This window comes from Hemicordylus capensis, chromosome 4, assembly GCF_027244095.1.
Source record: "Hemicordylus capensis ecotype Gifberg chromosome 4, rHemCap1.1.pri, whole genome shotgun sequence".
Lineage (NCBI taxonomy): Eukaryota > Metazoa > Chordata > Lepidosauria > Squamata > Cordylidae > Hemicordylus > Hemicordylus capensis.
Genome location: NC_069660.1, coordinates 135,060,707 through 135,082,046, shown reverse-complemented (window position 1 = coordinate 135,082,046; position 21,340 = coordinate 135,060,707). Strand labels below are relative to the sequence as shown.

At 42.7% G+C, this 21,340-nt stretch overlaps 1 long non-coding RNA gene across 2 annotated transcripts in view; it reads left to right on the top strand.

Moving 5' to 3' along the window:
- The first annotated feature begins 237 nt into the window (after window positions 1–237).
- The window catches only part of LOC128322880 (uncharacterized), a 32,457-nt gene continuing 11,354 nt past the window's right edge, over window positions 238–21,340 (top strand). For both annotated transcript variants that reach the window (XR_008306045.1, XR_008306044.1), the window contains exons 1-2: window positions 238–5,020; window positions 11,528–17,758. This is a non-coding gene — a long non-coding RNA (uncharacterized LOC128322880). The remainder of the gene's footprint in view (window positions 5,021–11,527; window positions 17,759–21,340) is intronic.

Below are 21,340 nucleotides of genomic sequence, written 5' to 3'. Positions count from 1 at the left end.
TATATATATATACACACACACACACACACACACACACACATATATACACACACACACACACACACAGACTCCCACTGCCATTTGGAGCTCTGGAAAGCTCCAATTCCCCCGCCCCCATGAGGTCAGAGAAGTCAGAATGAAATGGGCTTCCCTAGTTTGGATTGGAAACTTATCTGATCTTCTCTGAAATGGCGCATATTGGGCAATTTCCAATGTTCCCAACCTGGCATTGCAGCCCTAATTTCATATTCTTCAATACTATAACTATAGGTATATACATAGAGATAGAGATATATAAAAGAAAAGCATGACAAAAAGACCAAAGTCTACTGGTGCCCCTGGTGGCGCAGAGCCCCTGGTGGCGCAGTGGTAAAACTGCCGCCATGTAACCAGAAGGTTACAAGTTTGATCCTGACCAGGGGCTCAAGGTTGACTCAGCCTTCCATCCCTCCAAGGTCGGTAAAATGAGTACCCAGAATGTTGGGGGCAATATGCTAAAATCATTGTAAACCGCTTAGAGAGCTTCGGCTATAGAGCAGTATATAAATGTAAGTGCTATTGCTATTGCTACTGAATTCAATTTTAAATGGAAGATGTTCAGAGATGGAAATATATGGTGACACTCAGCATTCAACATCTGTTAAACAAACTAATGGAAATAATGCTATTATTTATGCTGTATCAACAACATATGTGGCACTTTACAGTTGCTCCATAGAAGTTCATTTGCCTGGACCCAGCGGTGAGTTTTTGTTATTTTCATTTTCCCCACATTTAGATCCCTCAAACTGGTTCAAATTTGAGCCAAGCTGGGTATGTATGTGTTCAGGGGTGTGCAAAACCAAACATGCCTGGTTCAAGACCAGTCTGGGCTCAAATCGAACCAAGCCAACCTGTTTTGTACACACTCCTAGTGTCTTCTATTGTGCTGCAAAACTGTGGATGCTACTCTCTGTTTTCTTCAGTTTTCATCTATCTATCTATCTATCTATCTATCTATCTATCTATCTATCTATCTATCTATCTATCTGCCTTTTACCCTTCCTGAGGATCTTGCAATCCCATCTTTCTGAAATCTCTTAAACTACCAGTACCACTTCAAAAACTGAAATGCACCCCAGCTTTCCACAATATTTTGCATTTTTGAATGTCAGATCTTAATAATTTTAGATCATTTTTAAACAAGCAGAAACTTTATATTATCTTTGTCCAAATTTTTATACAACATATGCAGCAAGATCACTTCTATCATTCATTTGCCATCTCACCCTTTAGTAATAATTATCTCTTATTTCCTCCCCCACCCTTTTTTTCCCTTATAAAGGGCTTTCTTTCTAGTCTAGTCATGAAAGCTTAGTTTCATAGAAAACAAATGTTAGGATTTTTGTTCAGCTTATTTTTTCCCCTTTTACTGTTGAATTCTTTAGGGATTTGAAGATATGGGATTACTGGAATACAAAAGGATCAAAGACCGGGTGGCAAATACTAAAGAAAATAATAAGAGCTGCCACATTAGCTTCTTAATCAAAGTGTGGTTTTTGAAAGACCTCATGCATTCTATTATGAAATAAATATACTTTAATTTTGGAACTGAAAGAAAATTTAAATCTTCCCCCTCTCAAATATGAACAGTGTGCTCATCTGTACTTCAGCAGTGATCCCAGTTATGAAACTGGAACATTTGAACACAGTATTTTTGGGGGGCAAATGATTATTGAAAGCAAAAGATAGTACTAACTGACCTAAGTCCTCTCTGTAGATCTACTTTACCCTAACCAGGGGACTATTCAAGTGTGTAAATGGGAACAGAACTCCTACAGTCCAATTTGTTAGGATAAATTTACACCATCAAGGAAGCAGAAACGAACACAGGGAAGCCAATAAAGGGTAATTGATAGAAATGTCATAGCTCTTCCTATCTACCCATCAAAATCGAGGGCTTAAAGTATGCCCTTGGGGCAAACAAGAAAGCACACATGTAGCCCAAATATGCAGATAAACAAACAAACAAACAAACAAACAAATAAATAAATAAATAAATAAATGGAAATTTTTGATATTTAATTATCAAAATTTGGGACCTGAGGTTTACCCTATAATTAGTTGTAACCTAAACTTTTCTTCCTTCTGCAATCTTCCTTGGGAAGAGGGACTCCTTCCTCCAGAGAAAGGAAGGCTTAAGATATAACCTATTAAAAATGAATGTTCCAGTATAAAGCAAATGTTAGACTATATGGTGGAATGTTGGACTATGGGAATTCTCCTTCATACATTTGAATGATTCTTGGTTTAAGAGAAAATGGATTTCAATGGCAGGCAGAAAAGTGGCCGCTCTCCAGCCTCATGGTGGGGGTGGCATTCTTCCACACCTTCTATTTAATAATACCCCTGCAAATTGCAGAGAGACATACCCCTGCTAACTGAGCAGACACACCTTTTTAAAGTGGTGATGCTCTTATATTTAGCAGGGGGAGAGCAACTGGCCCTATCCAACCCCAGAACAACATCCTTCCAGTGCCCTTTGTTTCTTTTTAAACTGTGAGCCCTTTGGGGACAGGGGGCCATCTTGTATATGTATTATTATTTTTCCATGTAAACTGCTTTGAGAACTTTCATTGAAGAGCGGTACATAAATTTCAGTAGTAGTAGTAGTCATATCATATCATATCATTATCATATCATTTATCATTTATCATTTATCATATCATATATTTGTTAGCTACCCCATAACAAATTGTTCTCTGGGCAGCTCACAACATGTTGAAGCCTCATGTTGAAGGAAGGCATGAGGCTTTCCTGATTGGCTGAGTCACAGGGGTTGCAATTTGGACAGCCATTTTGGTGTCCCATCCCTATGGTGGTTCAGTCTTTAGTCAGGCAGGCTTTTTCTCCCTCCTTCCCAGGCACAGAATGGGCTTTACTAGTCATCCTTTTGGGGGCTGATTTGGAATTTTTTGGTTCCCAGCAGATTGGTCGAGTCTGGGGGATGTTGGTTTTTTTTTACCTCCACCATTTTGTTCACCCCTTTTAGCGAGAGAGTTAATTAGGTCATAACTGGGCTTGAACAGAGTGGTCTATGAGTAGGGAGGTTTGATTGATAGCACACTTGGGCTGCTTTAGAAAGTGAAGAGTCATCAATGAGTCCTTAGAGACTGTGCAACTCAGAGGCTACCTACTAAGGATTTGCAAAAAGACTCAACCTCAAGCCACTTTGGCATCTAATTGCGCCGGCTTGGGGCCGGTTTTGGGGGTTCTACAGTTAATTCATTTGTTTTACTTATGGCAGCCTTGGAGATGCTCCCCCTTCCATGGGGAGAGGTCTCCAGCAGTCCCTACTCCCTCTGCCAGCCTCCCGTAAGTGCCGTTTTGGCCCATTTTTGGACTGTTCTGGTCTTTTCTGAGGTGTCGGAGGCCATTTTGGAGGCTGCTGTGCATGTGCCCTGGCCATTTGCATGGCTTGGTCATTTGACTTGGGGCCAGTTAGGGGGTTCTAGCATTCTTTTTTAAAACAATTATTCATTCACTGGAGGGTCTGGTGGTCTCGGAAGGTGCAGGTGCAACTGCAGTGGGGAGTCTCTGCAGTCTCCCTCTCCCACTGCCAGCCTCCCCCATTCCTCTAAGACTGTTTCAGAATGGGCAGGGTGCATGCACAGTGGCTTCCAGAATGGCTGCTTCCACCGGGGAAATGGCTGGAATGGCCTGAAAATGCCATTCAGGGAGAATCAGGGGAGGCTGGTGGTGGGAGAGGGAGACTGAAGAGACATCCCTACAGTCATGCCAGCTTCCCCTGAGGCCGTTGGACCCACCGGTGCTTGAAAAGAAAATAAATAATGTTAGAACCCCTGAACCAGCTCGAATTTGATCCAAGCTTGGGGGGTTTGTTTGGTGGCACAAAACCAAACATGCCTGGTTCAGACTCGAACCAAAATGGGCAAACTGGTTTTGTGCACACCCATATTTGGCAGCCTTAAACTGGGCCTGAACCGGCTCGAATTCGGGTCAGGCCCCTCGTTCAGGGTGCCAAAACCGAACATGCCTGATTTGAAGTTCAGTTTGGACTTGAACCAAACCACTGAATCTGGTTTTGTGCACATCCCAATTAAATAATTCAGGGGCTTCACCAGCACATGCACGCACACACACACACACACACTTGCAGAATGCAGTTCTGTTATCAAGTTAAATTTGACCCATTATTTCAATCAGGTATGATTAGGCATACATGTACATTATCATCAAAGTCACAGCATATACAACCGTGGAGAGCAGTTGCCCACTACATGTGGACCCTACATAGCATAATAAACATGCCAGTCTCCTAAGTAACATAGTTTGAAATATTTTCACTTAATATTTCTGCTAAAGCTATTGTCAGGACTAACACCTCATAATCATGGTTTCCAGTACAGCTTTCAAATGACAGCAGACAAGTCATTCTACTACCTTAACCTTTGAAATATATGTATTGCTTTTAGCAGGTAAGCATTCTATTCATCTCTCCCCACCCCGAAAAAATATGAAGCTTGCAAGCAGGCGAAATAAAGCAATGACTAGTAACCAAAAATTTCAGATGTCTTTAAAGGTCAGGCTGGAAAATGTTCTGCTAAAAGGCAACAACTGACATATAGAAATAACATTATTATTAGTATTTATGATATTTATATCCAACCTTTCAGCCAGGGTTGGTGCTCAAAATGGCTTACAATTAAAACCTATCAGATGATACAATACATGAAAATGGGTGCGTGTATGTATAATGAGGAGAGGAGGAGAGATGATATTTCCATCTCACTATTCCAACTTATGTTTTACTTTTTGAATTTTGTATTTCTCTTGCCATTGCCTGCATGGCCAACTTATTCCTTTTGTGCATTATTTGATTCAACTAATTTTCAAGTAGAAGAAGAAGAAGAAGAAGAAGAAGAAGAAGAAGAAGAAGAAGAAGAAGAAGAAGAAGAAGAAGAAGAAGAAGAAGCAGCAGCAGCAGCCACAATCAATATTTTGAGATGTACAGAGAGAGGTACAGCTCTGTTATTTCACACCAATCTCAGATTACTCTTCAGAGAACCAAAATCTCAAACTAACTTCAATTCTCGAGTTCAGATTTCAGGTTTTCTGAAGAAAGTACCTAAGAATAAATGAAGATTGGTGGATTTAAATGTTGTGACCAATCTCAGCTTATCCTAACATAGAAAGGGAGTAGAGGCTCCTCTGGGGATGCGGGGGTGGGTGGGCACTCCTGGGGCTCAGGGAGGTCTCATGGAGCTTGGCTTCAACCAAAGTTCCTTGCTAAATATGAACCTGCCCTATGAGACAAGTGAAATTTCTCAGGGACTTCTTGCATATCATTACTAAATCTGTGTGATGAAAATTATGTCTAGCTATGGTAGCAACCTGTGGTTAAAGATGCTGTTATAGGTTTGTGCTCCCTTGCAACCATAGCTAGACAAGAACAAGCTTGTGACTAATCCCTCTGCTTCATTAAATTATTCGACAACTTCTGCTAATACCCCCAAATACTTTAAATATACAGCCTTCAACTTTTTCACTTTCTTACTGTGAAACCTCCACTTACTTAATGTGAAAGCTCCATTTCTGCTCCACATCACTTGCTTTTTGCCCGGTTTCTTCATTGCTGGTCAGCTCTGGCTGGAGAGACTTTCTTTCAGTTTCCAAGAAGTTCTTTTTTAAAATAGGGATTCATAAAATAAGCACAGGCTATGGCACCTATAGCAGGGAACATTTTAACCCTACAATTCATAATCGGAATAAGTCAAACATAAATCCCTCAGAAAAGTAATATCAATGAGTCCTGATCCATGGAAAAAGTCAGTTACAAATTACATTTATAGCTGGTCATGACTGAAGAATTCCAACCATTCAGCATAATGTATGCAGAACTCTAAGTAAAGGTTCATCACATGAATCCATCCAAGCACAGCTTGTGTTATTGAGATGGCAAGCAAATAGTCAGAGTGCCTCATGTCCCCAAGGAATGAAATATCCACATCTAGGTTGTGTGACATTCATTGTAATTTTTTGTATTAGATGATTGCCAAAAAAAATAGCTATGGTTGTTTAAGCCCATAGTTTGAGAGTAAAGGAAAAACATTGCCTTTACTGGAATTTTCCCCCTGCCACCACTCTATAGAAATCTCTGTGTTAGGGATGTACATAGAACCACTAAGATCAGTTTGGTTCAAGTTTGAGCTGAACTCGAACTGCCTGGTCTGTGAGCCAACTTGTTTGAACCAGTGGTGGTCCAGACTGAGTGGTTCATTTGAACCAGTGGTGGTCCAGTCTAGGTGGAACTGAATGGGTGTGACCTGGTTAGGATGCTTGTAAAGAGGAATCTGGTAAGGAATCTGGTAAGGGGGAAGGTGGGGGGGGCAAGCACGAGGTTAGCTTATGTGCCACCACAGTAGCACGGCTCCTCGGCAGTGACGGGCCAGCTGAGGCTCCCCTAGGCCCCACTGGCATTCCCCCCCATCAGCCCTGACTGGTGGGGCCCCAGTTTGGGACTCTATGCAAGCACCAAGGCCATTAGAGTGACTTCCGTGCATATGTGGAGGCCCAAACCAGGCTTCCACTGGCCTGGACTAATGGAGGGAGCACTGGAGGGGCCTAGGGGAGCCACTACAGGCCTGCTGCTGCCAAGGAGCTGCATGCCACAATGGCTCAAAAAGTATCCCACCTCAATTTTCCAACACCCCCCCCCACCCAATGTTTGTTAAGGGGAATCCTTATTGGAGCCCCCTTTACAAGCATCTGAACTGCTCTTACTGGGCCAAACTGGTTCAATCCAAAACAGGCCTGGTTGGGCTTGAACTCGGAATGGCCAGTCCACTTCAAGCTCAATCCGGTCAAACCCAGTTTGAGCTTGAACCAGTTCACACACTGCTAGTGTGTGTTAAGGATACTTCCATATATGTTTTCTGAAGATGAAAGGTGGAGGCAATTGGGGACTGCTTGCTAACTGCCTATGCTTCTCATTTGCCTTCTAATGCTGGTGTTCAAGTTATGATCAAAGCTATACCTAAAGCACAATTTGAACTTAATTTGTGGGTTCCTTCTTACACAAACATCTGTAGAAGTGTGGGGATCCAGGTCTGTGTGACTACTCTCCTAGATGGCCCCATGAAGTTTCTGAACCCATAAAGTTTCTTCCCCATGAAGTTTCTCAAGGCAAAAGAGGGCCCCTTCTATATTTTGAGAATGGTTTTACCTAGATTTCTGGATGTAGTTTATCAGGACCCTGTGTATTGATTTTGAAGAGGACTGGTCAATCCATTGAATTTTAGCATACTTTCTGGTAGGCTTATGAGATTACCTGGCATTCTGTCCATATGTCTGGCTGTGTGTCTGTCTCCCTACCGCATCAACTTTGCAATGTCTGGACCAATATGAACCAAATTGGGTACTCAATCAGTTTATTATGATCATAGATCAGCACACAGTTCAAATCCAGATACAAGAGTCCCCCCCAAGTGAACACCAATACCAGTGCATGTGTATATAAATACAATTAGGTACAATTGTAGGGACACATAGGGACACCTCAATAATGTAGTTTGTTATAATGTCAACCACCCCAATTCAAGATGGCAGATGCATAAACATTTGAAGCGCAAGTAGGCTAATTTGTGAACTGCCTAGCCAATTTGGACCAAATTTGCTAACACTGTGGGAACATATAGGGATGCCTCAGTGGTGTAGTTTGTGATGATGTCATCCACCCTGATTCAAGTCGGCAGACACATGAATGAGGCACAAGTGAGCTAGTTTTTGGACTTTCTAACTGAACCAAATTGGGTACAGTTGTATTGAGTGAAACATAGGGACATCTCAACAGCATAATCTGTGATGATGTCATCCACCCCATTCAAGATGGCAGAAGCCTAAACATTTGAGGTGAAAGTGGGCTAACTTGTGGACCATCTAACAGATTTGAACCAAATTTGGTACATTGGCAGTGAGTGACACATAGGGACACCTCAATGGTGTAGTTTGTAATGATGTCATCTACCCCAGTTCAAGTCAGCAGATGTGTGATTTGAGACCTAATTGGGCTACCTTGTGGTCCGCCCAACTGTTTTGAACCAAATTTGCTAAAGGTGTAGGGACACACAGGGACAGCTCAAGGGCATAGTTTGTAATGATGTAATCCACTCTGATTCAAGATGGTGGACACATAAAAGTTTGCCATGCAACTAGGAACCGATTAGGATCAAATTTGGTACAGTTGTTGGGACACATAGGGACACCTCAAACACATAGTTTGTGATGATGTCATCCACCCCTATTCAAGATGGTGGATGCATGAACATTTGATGCACAAGTGGGCTAACTTGTGAACTACCTAAGTGATCTGGACCAAATTTAGTCCAGTTGTAGGAACAGTGAACAACTGTGTGAATAGTGAACAACAAATGTGGAGGATTTTTCCCTTTGCCTTCATAAAAAAAGTAGCCCAAGCTAGCAGACCTCTGTATATTTTCAGTTCAAGGAAATCTATTAATCCTGTAATTTTTATTTATTTTTATCTCTACTGCAGTAAAGCTGCCAGAAAGAGTTATCGCTATTCATTGAGTACTTAGGACCTAGTGAAAATGGCACTAATGGTTACATCTGAATAAACATTTAACTTTTTTTTTTTTTTTGCAAACACACTATGCTCAAGTTGGTTTGTGATCCAAAAGTGTGCGTGAGAACTATGAAGCAAGGGTCTTTTAAAAAAAAATTTCTCCTTATCGATGTACTATATGTCCAAGTTGGTTTTGTTTTGTACAATGGAGCGAGGGACACATGTAGTGTCCTCCTAGGTAGTTTGTGAATGGTTAAGAAGCTGTGTGAATCCATTGAGGCTTGTGTGGTCTCCCACCCCCCTTCATATACACTCTGGCCTAGAACTGTGGGTTTGTGGTGAATGATCAAGAAGATGTTCCTTCTCAGGGGAAACATCTGGAAAACATTATGGGAAGCTGTAAGTGTTTTGTTAAGTCTAACAGGATTTCTGAGTGGTTCTGTTCTAGCTTAACAGCTAGAACAGAACCGCTAGCTTAAGTAACTTCTCCAGATCCATCAAGAAGCAACAAAGGCATGCCATTAAAAACCAGGAGGTGATCCTTCCGCATATCATGAATCTGTAGTTACATAGCACTTCTCCGACCTTCACACACTTGTCTGAAAGTGTTCTACAAGAGTTCTAGTCTACAAAACAGTTGCATGTTTTGTAAATCTGAAAGAACTCACCATTTGACTACATGTGTTTTCATTCTCACAGTTGCATACAAGAGCAAGGAAGATTTTCAGTGTAGTTTTAAATAAGAGAGGAAATCCAGATTATCTCCTCCAGGAACAGAAATTCTTCAGACTCGCTGTGACCAAAATGAATTGTGCATATTGGCATAATTAACATAAATCAGTCGCATTGCAGCAAAAAGAAGATTGCTTTTCTACAGTGATGGTGGTTTGAGCAGCAAAGAGAGAGAAACTAGGTGCTGCTAAAATCCAGAAAAAATAGAGAACAGATTCTGATGGTAGACTCCAGTGTCCATCCATATGGAATAAGGAGCTACGTGGGATCTCCTTTTTTTGCACAGAAAGAAATATACAACTAACTCATCCTTTCCTCCCAGTGCTTCCCAATACATAGGAAATTATAGCTAGGGATGTGCAAATCTATTTGTGGCTGAATTGATTTCACTAAAATCTAGGCAATTCGAGTGATTTGACCTCAAATTGAATAACTCTTGAGGACGGTTATCATATTTGAGATAGAATAGAATCACCCTCAATTCGAGCTTGAATCAATTTAATGATTCGAACATCCATTCTGTCCCCTCCAGACTTCTGCCATCACTGTCAAGAATGAATTTTTTAGAAATATTTTACATGTGGATTCTCAGTTGTGAAATAACTTTTTCAGAAGCCATTTCACAACTGAGAAGCCACAACACATAAAAATTCCTAATTTCCCCCACTTTTGAATTGAATTGATCCAGATTTGAGGGCAGCAGATTCAAGCTCAAATTGAATCAGACTCATTCAAAGCATACAAATTTGCTTTACTTATTCAAATTTGCTCATTCAAATTTGTGCAGATTCAAACTCAAATTAAATCGGACTCATTCAAACTCAATTGCAAAAATTAATTCGTGCACATCCCTAATTAGAGCTGAAATAATTTACTAAACAACAATCCTCTGTAAATGTGATGTGGTGATGTCTCACCAACCACGAATTTGCCAACAGTGAGGTTTTGCCAGAATGGAGCCCTAGCAATTGGCAAGGGATGACTGTACAGCGAACAGACATTAGGAGCTGTATGCACATAGAGTTATTCACTCATGATGTCCAATCAATACATGTAGAGTAATACTTCATACCTACAGGTACACCCTGCATTTCAGGCAGCCAGTACCCAGGTCCACTTTTAAATTAAATGCAAGTACAGCTGTTTGCACAGACACATGTTTAGGTCTGAACAGGGCTACAGCTGGATTTTTAAAATCAAATCTCAATTTTATAAGTAAAATGCCAAACGTTGATGTTAGATTTCAACATTTGAATTTCATTGCCCCCCGACAAACGTTCACCCCGCCATATGGAAATTATCCTCTGTCAAAAAGACAATTCAGTAACTGCAGTGCAGTTCAGGAGACTTCAATCTGCTTTAAACTTAACATGGACAGACCTTATTCTTTTCCCAAGCAAATGGCCCAATGTCCAGAAAGTCCACAAGCTCAAATATTGTAGGGTGTGCTCTGAGATTTTGTAGGGTAGCTTAATAATTGAGCTCTGGAAATCATTTCAGTACGGTATCTCCTCACATATGATAAAATCAGACAAGAAAAAGTACCTTTTCTGTCCTTGTTATTAAAATTCATCTTTGGCGGAACCACAATACAAACAGAAATGCTCAGTTAGAAGCTAATGAAACAATGCAGTGATACTGAAAATCTAGCTCTCCAGCTTAGTTTTCTATTTCTGTCTCAAAAAATCACTAGTTTTCCCCCCAAACAACTTTCTGCAAATGTGAAAATGATACCACTCCTCTCACGTTGTGCAGGCCTGCATCTCTTACTAAGATGCAGAGAGATGAAAATTGTGACTTTGTTAATGAGATGTTCGTCTTGAGACTTTTCGCAATCTATCCCTAGGCAGAAAAAGCAGACCTTTTTCATGTTTGTGGAAATACAGAGAAAAGCTTGGTATAATGTGGAAATGACTACAAGTTTGAAACTGCCAACTTAGTCTGAAAGCAAAATTCAATTCATTCTCCCTGCCCCCCCTCCCCCCTCTCTCTTTTCTTTTGCTGCTGCTGTTGTGGAATTTGAAGCTGTACCTAAATATTTCTTTTTTGTAGCTAGTTTATTTTTAGCTTGTGTATATCATTTGGGGAAGGGAATAGATGAAAACAAAGGTCATTTCTTCACTGAACTGCAGAAGTGAACTCAATTGTGTTTATTATATTAGGTGTTTTCTCTCACACAGCTATATATATAGATTTTCCTTCTCTTTTCAGAAGATTGACAAATCAGTTACCAAGCAAAAAAACTAACAAAAAACTGACCTGTCTTGGCATTGTTCATTGGACAAATATCTACCATCTGTGTGTCTACATATTTAAGGACCTTTCTTCCTATTTGTCCCTCTTGGAGTCCTGCACCGAGTTGTCCTCAACACGTCTGATCCCACAGTCCATGCAGTGCCTTTGATAACTGCTTGCTGTCCTCTTAGTAATCTACACATCAGATGGAAGGGACAGGCACACATCCCCATAAAATATTTTGGGTGGGTATTGTTTCCAGTATATCTGGTCTTGCATGCAGGCACAGAGGCTATTTATACATGCATACAAAACTGGGCGAAAGGAGCCCAGCCCAGTTTTACACACGCACATGCCCAATCCCAGTGTCACCACGGTAGCAAACCTGCCCGCAAAGCCTCCTCTCAAAAGGGGGTTAAGAGAGCAGACTGCTCATGTGTCAGCCATGACTGGCAGACTCAGAGAGGGGAGGGAGGGTTCCCCCTGATGCACCACACACTCATGCAGTATATTATTTGGGCTCCAGGGGTGGGGCGACGTAGGGCTATGCAACCCTGCACATCGATCCTTGGAGTTACCGGCAGCAGTCAGTTCTCATCTGGGCTAGGGGTATGCAAACAGGTTCGAGGTTGAACAGGTTTGACCTTGAACCTGTTTGGTTTGATGGTCCAGCGCCAGACCAAACACCCTTGGCCATTCGGGCTTGTTCACAAATATGTATTTTTTTAGTTATTTAACCCCTCTGGGGGTTGCTAGTATGGCCGTGGGGGGCCTCCAGAGGTGCCTCCTCCCCCTGGTAGCCTCCAAAATTGCCCCCATTCTGGGCCTCAGCCCATTGTGACATTAGGTATGTGCAACGGCCACCAAAATGGCCACCACAATGGGGGTGAGACCCAGAATGGGCCGAAGAGCACCTGGAATGGGCCAAAGAGTGCCCGAACCAGGTCAGGGGGCAATTTTGGAGGCTGGCGGTGGGGAGGCACCTCCAGAGACTCCCTGAAGCCACACTAGCGACCCCCAGAGCAAGTGAATAACTAAAAAAAAAAATTGAAAACCAAATTTATCCATGAACCCCCTGAACCAAACCGAGGGAGGGCTCGAGGCGGTGCCTGACCGAACTTGCCCGGTCTGGGTCCAGTTCAGACTTGAAGTGAACCGGGCCAGCCAGTTTTGTGCACACCCCTAATCTGGGCAGGCAATCTGCCTGCCCAAAGGAAGCAAATAGATTGTCTGCAGGGAGGTAAGCTCTTCAGGGCTTCTTCCCCGCAAATCCTGCAGCCTCTTCTCACTGCTCATGAGAAAACGCTCACAGAATATTTGGCACAGTTTGGAAACAGCTCTTGAGAAGAAATGGCTCAGTCCAGGAGAGGCAGCAAACTTTTGTTTTCTTTCCTAAAGAAGAAAGCAAGCAAATGAATAAATAAATCAACAAGAAAACAAGGAGGAAAGAACAAGGTAAGTTTGTTACGGCTAGTCATTTCTAGGGTTTGATTTCTGGCTTGGTAGGGGTTTGTTTTTGACAGAGCAGTTTCAGCTTCAGTTGTGCCTAGAAAGAGAGTTGGTGATGATTAGCTGCAGGTGAGTCACACAGCTTGTGGGAGGGACCACATTCCTGAGGTGGCTCAGGTTGGAAGTAGCTCTTGAGAAGACAAGGCTCAGAGCAGGGAGACTTTGCTACCCAGAGCTTTGCACTTAAGAGTTAGCTAATAGCTATTGAAGGGGTTTTCCATGGAGTTTAGTGGGGAAGTGTGCAGTGAGGTGCACAAGTAGTTCCACTTTATCACAAAGGAAACACCAAGCATGAGGAGAGGGTGAATACTAGAGAGCTTGAATATTTTAATTAGCTGACAACTGCAGCTAAGACCTAGCTTTCAAGTAAACCCACTATATATATATTCTATATTCTAAATAGCCAATACAACCAGTTATGAAGATAAAATCCTAGCAGTGGAGGGGGTACTGAGTCGGGTGGGAGAGCTGTTGGGGCGCAGTGTGGCGCCGCCCGGCTCCCCTCAGACCATCGGGGGAGCCTGTCGCTCTCTTGCCTGTGTCTCCAGCGGGAATAGGAAGTGTGTGGCTCCCAATTTGGTAGGGTGGAGGAGGCTGGAGCAGGGGAGGTTCCTCCTGCTATTGCTGCTGCTGCAGCTTGGTGGAAATAAGCAGGGATCTCTTGCAAAGCCGAGCTGGAGCTGCTGGTATGAGAGCGAGGCGGTGAAATGGGTCAGAGATGAAAAGGGACTCTCGGATCGCTGCCTCCTGTCCTCCCACCCCTCCCTCGGCCTTTCAGAAAAAAGGGTGGGCTTAGCTTTTGGGGAGGAAAAGGTTAGGGAGGGACAAAGCTGCAGCATGCGGGGGGGATGGGACGTGAAGCTCGCGCACGATGTGCGCGTGCGCAAAAGGCTTGCCAGAGCCTTTTGCATTGCAGAGGAACAAGGGGCAGCAGGGAGCTATCCTGCTGCCCCAATTCTTACAAGAAATACGAGCGCTGGAAGGGGACAAGTGGCGGGAGGGGTAAGTAAACCCTCCCCGCCCTTAAAGGAACCCACCCCACAGTGCCAGACCGCACCTTTGCGGTTCCGTGCACACCCCTACCAGGAGGATGCCAGCATGGCTAACAAGTGAAGGAAGCTATAAAGGGGGGAAAGATTTCCTTCAGAAATTGGAAGGCATGACCCAATGAAGAGAACAGAAAAGAACACAACTCTTGCAGAATTAGTGGCTCAGGGCAAGGAGACAATAAGAGAGGCTAAAAGAGAGTTTGAGCAACATTTAGCTAAAAACATCAAGGGGAATATAAAAAAATACATCATTTAAATACATCAGCAGGAGGAAACCTGCCAGGCAGAGGGTTGTACCATTAAATGATGAGGGAATTAAAGGGTTTGCTAAGTAGGATATAGAGATTGCAGAGAAGCTAAATGATTTCTTTGCATCTGTCTTCACAGCAGAGGATACTGAGCATATACCTGTGTCTAGGGATGTATGAACTGGCTCAAGGTTGAACCGGGCTGAGTCCCATTCGTCTGAACCTTAAGCTGAATTCCTCCCACCCCGGCTGGCTCAGGGCTAGTTCAGTGTTCTAAACGTGTGATTTTTTTTAAGCTTATGGGTGGGTCTGGTGTCCTTTGCGGAGTGCTGCCGTGGCAAATTTCTGGATGTTTCCCTTCCCCCACTGGCCTCTCCCTGGTCTTATATGGGCTGTTTTGGTCCATTTCCAGGCCATTTCAGCCCTTTCCATGATTGCAGCAGCCATTTTGGTGGTCACCGCACATGTGCCCTGACCATTTGTGTGACTTTAAAAGCTTGTATATGCTTAAAAAACATTGTTTTGGAACATTTATAACCCTGAACTGGCTCGAACTTGAGCTGAGTCAGGGTTCTAGTTCACAGGCACAAAACCGAACATGTCTGGTCTGGTTTTAGTCCAGTCCAGACTTGAATCTAAAAGTTCAAACCAGTTTCCCCTAGCCTGAACCAAGCTTCTAAAGGACATAGGCCAAAGAAGAGAGTCAGATAGAGGTGATGAAAGATGATGATCTAAACTGTATGAAAATATTAAAAATTAAATCGCCAGGACCAGATGGCATCCACCCAAGAGTCTTAAAAGAAATCAAATGTGAAATTGCTGTCCTCCTGACAAATATATATAACTTATCCCTACAATCAGGCAGAGGACCAGAGGACCTCTGAAAAGTAACCAATGTAACACCAAATTTCAAAAAGGGATCCAGGAAGGATCTGGGAAATTACAGGCCAGTGAACTTAATGTCTGTTCTGGGCAAATAGATGGAAAGCATTTTCAAGGCATATAATTGTTAAGCATATAGAAAAATAGGCCTTGCTGAAGGAGAATCAGCATGGCTTCTGCAAAGGTAACTCTTGCTTCACCAAATCGTTGCGAGTTCTTTGAGAGTGTCATCAGGCATGTGAATAAAGGTAATACAGTTGACATAGTATATTTGGAATTCCAAAAAGCTTTCAGAAAAGATCCTCATCAAAGACTCTTGAGAAAACTTAGCAGTCATGGAATAAATGGACAGATTCATGTATGGACTGGTAACTGGCGGAAGGACAGGAAACAGAGGTTAGGTATAAATTGACAGTTTTCACAATGGAAGTAAGTAAGAAGTGGGGTCCCCAGGGATCTGTACTGGGACCAGTGCTTTTTGAATTTATTCAAAAATGATGTAAAAGTTGGGATAAGTAAAGAGGTGGTCAAATTTGCTTGACACCAAACTATTTAGGGTAGTGAAATCTAAAACAGGTTGTGAGGAACTCCAAAAAGATCTCTCCAAACTGGGTGAGTGAGCGACACAATGGCAAATGTGGTTCAATGTAAGGAAGTAAGTGATGCATATTTGGGCAACCCCCCCTCCCAACTTCACATATATACTGATGGGATCTGAGCTGTCAGTGACTGACTAGGAAAGGGATCTTGGGGTTATGGTGGACAGCTCATTGAAAGTGTTGACTCAGTGCATGGCAGCTATGGGGGGAAAGCAAATTCCATACCAGAGATCATTAGGAAGTGGACTGAAAATAAGAATGCTAATATTATAAGGCCTTTATACAAATCTATGGTGCGGCCACATTTGGAGTACTAATACATACAGTTTTTGGTCACTGTTAGTGGTGTTCATGGACTATTTGGTGTGGTTCAGTCTGAATGTGGTTCAAATTTGGACTGAACCATGCCAAAGATTTGGTTAGGTTGAACTGATCGGCTGGGCCTCAAAACAATTCATGATTGAAGCTCTAGAACAGGCCTGGTTCATGGCGGTCCAGTTCTCTTGTGAACTGGTTCTGCACATCCCTAGTCACTGTATCTTAAGAAGGCCACTGTAGAACTGGAAAAGATGCAGAAGAGGGCAACCAAGATGAGCAGGATCCTGGAGCACCTTCCTTATGAGGAAAGGCTACAGCATCTGGGCCTTTTTAGTTTGGAAATCAGGCTAATATGGGGAGTCATGATAGAGTTGTATAAAATTATGCATGGAGTAGAGAGAGTGGATAGAGAAGAATTTTTCTCCCTCTCTCATCACTAAAATCAGGGGTCATCCCATGAAACTGAAGGCCTGGAAATTTACGACCAACAAAAGGAAGTATTTTTTCCACACAGCACAATCCATGGAATTATCTGCCATGAGATGTGGTGATGGCCACTAGTTAGTTTGGATGGCTTTAAAAGGGGCTTAGATGGCTTGGATGGCTTTAAAAGGTTCGTGGAAGACAGGTCCATCAATGGCTACTAGTTGGTGGATATAGGCCACCTCCAGCCTCAGAAGCAAGATTCCTCTAAATACCAGTTGCTGGGGAGCAACATCAAGAGAGAAGACATGCTCTCACCTCTTGCCTGTGGGCTTCCCAGAGGCATCTGTTGGGTCACTGTGTGAAACAGAATACTGGACTATATGGGCCTGATCCAACAGGGCTGTTCTTATGTTCTTATCTAATTAGTAGCTGTCAGGCTTAGCTTCTGTGCAGTTGAGTGCAGGACAGGACAGGACAAGACAGGGAATGTAGTCTGTAAAAATTACATCAGAAGATCAGGGAGTGCTTTATTCTTCCTCTAGTGTGTGGGTCGATAGATCAGTCCGATGTCCATCTTGTTAAATTTTTATTGTCGGACAGGGATTCTTCTGTTTCAAACTATGTTGCAAGGTTCTGTTATATCATTTCTAGATTGTACAAAGGGGAGTCACTTTATGTTTAATTTTACTATTTTACTCTTGTATTTTATTTTATTTTGTACTTTGTTCTTGTTGTACTTTGTCCTTGTATTTTTGGTCTATGACAGTAAATAAATTATATAATCTAGTCTGTAATCTGCAAATAGCAAGAGCAGATTTCCGTCTTTAGTCTAGAGATGGGGAAGTTCACTACCACTCATGGTGGATTGGTTTGAGATGAGGAAAGATATTTTCCCCTCAAAATTGGAAAATAGCTCATTTCTGGGCTAGTGCAAATTGGCTTCTAAGTGCTTTTATCCCACTTTACTGGCTAGCCCCTTCCAACCCTCCAATACCAGTCCCTAAATTCCCTTGTCCTTTCCTTTTAAACCTCATTTACCTGACTGGAGTGACTGGTTGAGGCAAGTTCCTATGGGGATATGGAAAAGAAGTTAGATGAAGAGGTTGTACCCTTGAAGACAACTGATGTGGAGGGAACACTTGGTCTTGCAGTCACAGAGGAGTGAGGACCCTTGGGGTAAGATTTCCTTCACTTCTCTCTCTTAGCCACACTAGGCAGGTAAGTGGGATTTAAAAGGAAGGGGGAGGAGGTGGGGTTTGGCAAGGGGCAATTTAATTGAGAAGCATTCAGTCAGCTGGTAAGATAATCTCTTCTTTCAGGTGAGTGTTACAAGCCAACCAAGTTCATACAGTACATGAATACTCATTCATCAGCTAAAGTGTGTTGTTAGAATTAACACACATTGTTTCAGATCATTCTATTTATTGTACCTGTGCATGAACATGAAATTTGGGCTCAAGTCTGACCCAGTCCAATCTGACCCCATAAATTTTTGTTCAGGGTCCTCTGGATCCTTTCAGGGTCAGTATCAGAGTTGGGATTGGTGTTAGGTCAGACAACCTTTAGAAAAGTTTAAAAAGTAATTGCAGATTCTTACTGAACCCTGAAGGAAAGTGCAGGAGAAGTGATGTAACATCAGAGAATCTAAGGGGAAGTTATCTCACACCAGGGAATCACATGAGAAACCTGGAAATTGGCTGCTGCTTGTGCTTGTGAGTTTAAAATGGGCCAATTTTCTTTTAAAATAACTTAAAAAAATTGTGATATGCATGGGGAGGCAGGTGTGCAGGTAGAGGGCAGAAGATGAGGTTGTTTCACCAGCTGCAATTGCTTTTGTAAATAATAATTTTAAAAAAGCAGTTGCTTTTTCTTTCTTTTTTAAAGAACAGACTATCAGCCACATTTGGAGCTTTCAAAAACTCTAAATTTTTCCAATCAGAAAAATAAAAAAATTCCAATAGGTTCAGAGAAGTCTGATTTGTAGTGTTCAATCCATCAATTTATTTGGTCTTTGATCGGCATAGAACTGTGATGTTTACTAGGGCTATGCACGAACCAGTTCGGTGCTCCTTTTGTGGAGCACCAAACTGGTTCAGGAGTCCAGCGTTGGAGTCGGTTTGGGGGGGGGGGATTAAAGGACAGGGAAGGAGCTCTTACTTGCCCCGCTTTCCCGCTTGCTGATGCTGTGCCCAAAACCATTGCTGCGGGCCTGCAGCATATCTCCCTCAAGCCTCGGTGTGCATCCTACCAGAAGTGGCCAAAACACCTTCCGCTCACCCGCTTCCAGAGAGTGCACGAACCTGTTCGTGCACATCCCTAGTGTTTACCTTCAGTTTTGGGCTATCTCCAAACTCCTCTAATTTGGGTAAAATCAGACCATGTCCAATTCTACTGAACCAATTTCACACAGGCCTAGTATACACACACACATTTATATACATTATATATAATGTATATAATATACACACACACACACACATTTTATCCATGGACGACAAGGTGGTATATAGAAGGTCCTAAGCCAGTTTCCCATCTCTACACAAGAACAAGATTTGGTCACCTCTAGCAAAGCTGCTACATTATGTGCTTTCAGAACATAGCAATAATTATTCACCTGGATTTGAAGTTTCAGATCATAGTAAGAAAATGTGCATCTCAAATTGAAGTTTAAAAACATAGTTTGTTACCTGCTCTATTCCACCCTCTTTAAATGCAAATGTGAAAGAATGAGGCATGCAGCATGCCATGCAGTGGCGGAGTGGTTCCAGCAACATGCACCTCATCTCCGTGCATATGCAGGGGCCTGGTGAGTGCTGCTGGAGCTGTGCTGTTGCTGTGTGGGCTGCTGTGGAGAGCAGGAGTGATGCTGCTGATAAGCACCTTATCCTTTACTTCTACAGGTGCCTCTCTTGCTGCCACACCCAGCTTGTCAATCCCTCTTTGTAAAGGATTCCCCAATCCACTTTACAAGCACTGGATTCCCCTTTATATAGCGGCACGAACCATCAAACCAGTTCAAAGTGAACAGAGCTTGATTTAGTTCGATCACAGACTGGGCCCCTTCCCTGAAGGCCGGTCGGGTTCATGACTGAGCCACTTGATGGTTCATGGTGGTTCATGGTGGACTGGTTCGCATCGGGCCATTCATGCACACCCCTATTGTGGATGCAGTGATTGAAAAAGAGTTGTCTATGGAAAGCCTGCATTGTAGGCCAAAGTTGTTCCCGGAATTTTAATTGGGGCAGTCCAAGACATTTTGCTGCTGAAGTGAAAGGCAATATGATGCTCCTCCAAATGCGGTTGGCTGCCTAGCTGTGGTGAAATGCAGGCACAGCTATTTATTTATCATATTTTTTATGCTGCCTGATATGTCCATTTCTAGGTGGTGTACAAAATTTAAGATATTAAAAATCACAGATTAAAATACTTGAAACTCAATAAAAACAATAGTATAAAACAAATTAAAATTGTTAAAATTCATCCTAATTAAAAGCTTGCAAGAACACGAGAGTCTTGAGGGTCTTCCTGAAAACACACAGAGAAGGAGATGCTCTTATTTCAGCAGGGAGCATATTCCAAAGCCCTGGAGCAGCCACAAAGAAAGTTCAGTCCTGAGCTGCCACCAGATGAGCTAGTGGCAACTGTAACCTGACCTTTCCAGAAGATTGTAACAGGTGGCAGGGTTCATGACAAAGGAGGAACTCTCTTAAATAGCCTGGACCCAAGCCATTAAGGGCTTTATAAGTGATAACCAGCACTTTGTATTTCACCCAGAAACATATCAGGAGCCAGTGCAATTCTTTCAAAACCGGTGTTATATGGTCCCTAAGTTTTGTCCCAGAGACCAATCTGGCTGCCACATTCTGTATCAATTATAGGTTCTGGACTTCGTACAAAGGCAGCCCCACAGTCTGGAGGTTGTCAGCATATGTACCACTGTTTTAAGGTCATTCACCTCTAGAACAGGACGTAGCTGATATATCAGCCAAAGCAGATAAAAAGCGCTCCTGGCCACAACCTCAACCTGAGAAACCAGGGAGAACTTGGGGTCTATTTAGACTATTTCAGCAAGCCAGGCTGTGGTGGCAAGGGCATATTTGTATTTATCTGAAGCCAAGACTAGTTCCCCCCCAACCAAGTGATTTCATGTTAGAAATCGTGTGTGTGTGTGTGTGTGTGTGTGTGTGTGTGTGTGTGTGTGTCTTAAATTCTGAGTCCTCTCCTTTTTAAGTAACGAAGGTATAAACTTGTATTTTACCTCTATTTTTAAGGGTCACAAATTGATAAATAAGGCAGGCATAGAAAGAAGAGGAGACAAGCAGACAAGGAGGGAAGGATGAGCTGTGGATGGAAAGATGGCAAAATTATGTTGGGGGCCAAGCACTTGCCACCCCCGTGCCCCTGCCCACACCCCCTGTGCCCCTGCCCACATGACCAACTGACTCTGCCTCGTGGAATGTTCACCCCTGGTTTTAATGCAGTGTTCGTATCTAGTATTATCTACTTAGCAACATCTAAAACACTGTGGCATCATAACTTATTGCATCACAAGCTGTTTAAGGAAAGCAAGGGTTGCATGGTTGCCTGCCTACCAAACATGCTGCCGTTCCCTGCTTCCATGCTGAGGTTCCCAAAAGTAGTCCAGAAATGCTTATGAACAAAAAATTAATATGAATGAAACTCATCAGTGGAGCTGTCTGTCTGGAAAACTGTAGGAAAGGAATATAAGATAACGGAGGGGAAAGGAGATTGCATACA